Here is a 4,552-nt window from a genome sequence, read left to right on the forward strand (position 1 = left end):
AGGGCTAGCCAGTTGACTCTTCCTGGGATAATGCCAAATTTCCAGAGAATTAGAAACTGAAACTGTTGTCTGCTCTCTTGACAACACAAGAATCGCAGATTATATATGATGGCAGTTTGTAATAACTTCTTAGATCTCCTGCCAGTTCAAGCAGCTAGCGTGCTCCAAATGAGACCTGTTTTCACTCAATACAGAAATAATGATGGTGTTGCTGAATGATAAAATGAGGGTTGACTCTCTCATTTTTTCTCCAGTGTTACTGGAGACTTCATGCACCAGGGCCTTCCTCAATAGCAAACCACATGCTGCTGTGATCTCCTAACATGACAGTGGGAGAGTCATGGAAAAATGCCACTCTATGTTGTGTGTATTACAATACTGAAACTAGGGGAATTCCAGGGCTAGGAAAACTATCTTCTAGTCACTATTCAAAGCTCTCAACTCTCCAACTATGAGATCAGAACTAGCTGATAGGACTAAGAACGACACTGGCATTGAAAACACTCATCATGAAGGAATAGCTAAAGCATGGAAAAATAAATACACAAAAAAAAGAGTAGTGGGGTGGTCAGCTGGGTCGGAAGGGAGCTGGGTTAGGATGGATGAGGACGTGCTGACTACGCTTAAGATCCTCATCATAGGCAAGAGTGGGGTGGGCAAGTCCAAGCCTGCTCTTGAGTTTCACAGATGGTAATTTTGACCCAGAACTTGCAGCAACAATAGGTGTCAACTTCAAGGTGAAAACAATATCAGTGAATGGAAATAAAGCTAAACTTGCAATATGGGATACTGCTGGTCAAGAGGGATTCAGAACATTAACTCCCAGTCCTGGTGTGGTGCTGTGGGTTAATGAGCCAGACTGCAAAGCTGTTTGAACTGCAAGGTTGGCGGTTCAACCGCCAAACTTGCAGTTCAAGCTTACCAGCTACTCCTTGGAAACCTTATACAGGGTCTGTATGGGTCAGAATTGACTCGATGGCACTTGACAACAACAACACTTATAGAGGTGCTCAGGGTGTTATATTAGCTTATGATGTCACAAGAAGAGACACCTTTGTTAAACTGGATAATTGGTTAAGTGAATTGGAACTGTACTGCACAAGAAATGACATAGTAAACATGCTAGTTGCAAACAAAATTGATAAGGGAAATCATGAACTTGATAGAAATGAAGGCCTGAAATTTGCATGAAAGCATTCCATGTTATTTATAGAGACAAGTGCAAAAACCTGTGCTGGTGTACAATGTGCCTTTGAGGAACTCATTGTAAAGATCATTCAGACCCCTGTACTGTGGGAAAGTGAGAACCAGAATAAAGGAGTGAAACTGTTGGACAGAGAAGAAGGCCATGGAGGAGGAGCGTGTGGTGGTTACTGTTCTGTGCTATAAACTCTGGGAAATTCCATCTCTGCCATAGTTGATCAGATAATGACATCTTTCTGTATATAAACTCTTTAACTGTTATTTTAGGGGCCTTGCAGTTTGCACATATTAGTTTTGAATCATGACAGTAAATATTTGCAGGAAATCTCACTCATTGGCTTTCCCAGGTAACACGTTACAGTAAGCATGAAGTTTGCAATCCACAGGGTTTTTAGTTTGTTTGTTTGTTTTTTAATTATTATTTATTTTTTTACTGTGGAAAAGATTTATTAGTTTGCACAATTTGGTTTCAGTAAGCTATTGACTACCAGCTTGTACAAACTAATAAACCTTTTCCACAGTAAAAAAATAAATAAATAAAATAAGAGTAAAAAGCTCTTGAACATAGTTGGTGTTTGGCAGAATTGAAGAGATCTTAGAGGCCCTCTCTGGAATTCTGAGAAATGCTTCCACCAAACTAATGAGGTATAGCAAGATAGTCACATTTGTAATTGCAAGGAAAAACTAAAATGAGAGAAACTATCTCCATGTTACCAGACAACTGGACTGAACCTATGCTTGAACTTGGATTGGTGAAGCATGACTTCACAAATGACTAGAGTGTCTGCTAAGTTTGCAAAGACCTTTCTACTTTCAGAAATAGTTGGGGTGGTGGATTGAGCCTAGTTTTATATCATCAGCAGGGGATCTATGTTACATTTAAAGTTCAATAAGAAAATGAAAAGAATTGTATGTATATCTTTGTTTTTGAGAAATCAGTGCAGATTACTATCTCTAAAACTTAGCACCACAATGAGGGAAATTTTGGGATCTGAGGTCATAATCATTGAGATCATTTCCTAAGCCTAAGTGGATGTTGTTGTTAGGTGCCATTAGGTCATAGCGACCCTATGCACAACAGAATAAAACACTGCCCGGTCATGGACTAACCTCCCAATTGTTGCCATACTTGAACCCATTGATGCTACCACTTTGCCAATCCATCTGGCTGGGGGTCTTCCTCTTTTTCTCTGACCCTCCACCGTACCAAACATGATATCCTTTTCCAGCCACTGGTTCCTCCTGACAATATTTCCAAATGACGTTTGAGAAATGACGTTTGGCCATCCTGGCCTCCAAGGAGCACTCTGGTTGCACTTCTTCTAAGACAGATATGTTTGTTCATGGCAGCCTGTGGTACATTCAATAGTCTCCTCCAACACCATAATTCAAAAGTATCCATTCTTCTACAGTCTTCCTTTTTCACTGTTCAGCTTTTGCATGCATATGAGGTTATTGATAATACCATGGCTTGGGTCAGGTGCACCTTAGCCAAGAGGGCATCTTTTCTCTAAGTGTATAGATCTCTTCAAAGTCCTCTAAAAGCCTCTATTGTATGTATTGATGATGTTAACATAGTCATATAAATCTCTGAAAATAGTTGCCTTCAAGTCCTGATGAAAATTACTGCAGTTAGCAGTAATCAAAAATCTGGCCATTTGATCAGTCCTCTGACAACCCTTGAAGTAACATATGAGATTGAAATATTTGAACAACTGCAAAAAAAAAAAATCATTTAACAATTTTTTGGTAAGATTTTGCTACTTATGTTGAGGGTCACCGGGAAGATCCTATGCTGAAAAGCAAGCACACCAACAAACAAACCACTCATGGCAACTGACTCCAGAGGCTGCTGCAGACAGATATGAAAATAACTATAGAGCTCTGGTAGCGTAGTTGTTACGAATCGGACTGCGAACTTTAAGGTCAGCAGTTCGAAACCACCAGCTGTTCTGTGGGAGAAAGATGAGGCTTTCTGCTCCTGTAAAGATTCACAGCCTCGGAAAACCCTGTACAGGGTCGCTATGAGTCGGAAGTGACTCCATGGCACATAACAACAACAACATTTAACAGAGTTTGATTCACAAAGAATCACACATCATCCTAGCCTGGATCTTTATGCCTGAACTCTCACTATAATCAGAGAATTACTAATAGCATAGAAAAGCTGACTTATGAGACTCTAGTCAAGGATAAAAACCTTCCCAGGGGCATATTCCTTAGGAGACCACAGACCAGGATGTTCTTGGTAGATAAATATCATAGAGACCTTTCATCATACACATAGGCTTCCACTGGATCTTGAATGAACTCTTCATGGTCTGTATCACCACTAAGCCACAGGGCTGACTGAGAAATTCATTGGAAAGGTTTAAAAGGCTGATGTGAGAAGACAAGCTTTTCCTAGCCTAAACTAAACATCTCAGGCAAGCAGTCTGGGGTTTCAATTCAATAGTTCATACAGGAGCATGTTTCATTTGCTCCATATGTTTGATCAAACTTTCTGTTCTATAAAATGGGTACAGTTGTTCCTGACAAGTGATCTTGATAAATAGGACATGATTGAACCATGTTACAAAGTTTTCATTAAAGGAACACAGGGAAGTAAACCTGAATTTTGATATCTCAGATAGCAAGGAGGAGGCAAGAACACTAATGATCTTTGCATTTTTTTTTTAATGTTCCTGAAAGCTCCCCTTCTCCTTCTGGAACAAGAAACACCCAGTTTTCATACCCAGTTTTCATACTACCATGAAGACTATCGAGTCTGTGCTACTGCACTGTCCACACAGACTTTGTGTGCACCACAGAAACCAATACATCCATGACTGTTGGCAACATTGAACTTGCACGTGAGAAGATTTTGTAGTGGATTATGTGGCAAACCATTTGCAAGTCATTCATGACTCTGCCTAGGGAATAATCCATGACAGACTTGGGTATTGAATAATTTGTGTGAGATGGGTACTGAAACAACTCACAGAAGAACCTAAACAGAAACATTTGGATCCAGCAAACAAAATTTGGACAGATATGTAAAGGAAGATGGAAGTTGCTTTGAATAAATTGTTACTGGTTATGACACTCAGATTCATCACTATAAGCCTATGAGTAAATGGCAGAGTATGGAATGGAAACACCCTAATTCACCAATCAAGAAAAAGTTCAAAAGTCAAACATTAGCTGGAAAAATTTATTCTTACAGATTTCTGGGATTTTCAAAGGCCCACAATCAACAGTGTTCATTATAGAAAGATTCTCGTTGAAGAGCTGAAGCCTTACTTCAGATTAAATGCAGAGTGCTGGCTATCCAAGGGCACTGTGATATTGCATGACAATGCATGTCCAC

General features: G+C 39.7%; 1 pseudogene; it reads left to right on the forward strand.

Moving 5' to 3' along the window:
* Window positions 1-598: 598 nt before the first annotated feature.
* Window positions 599-1,389, forward strand: LOC102819494 (annotated as a pseudogene).
* Window positions 1,390-4,552: the final 3,163 nt, after the last annotated feature.

The sequence above is a fragment of the Chrysochloris asiatica genome, unplaced genomic scaffold (assembly GCF_000296735.1).
Source record: "Chrysochloris asiatica unplaced genomic scaffold, ChrAsi1.0 scaffold00414, whole genome shotgun sequence".
NCBI lineage: Eukaryota > Metazoa > Chordata > Mammalia > Afrosoricida > Chrysochloridae > Chrysochloris > Chrysochloris asiatica.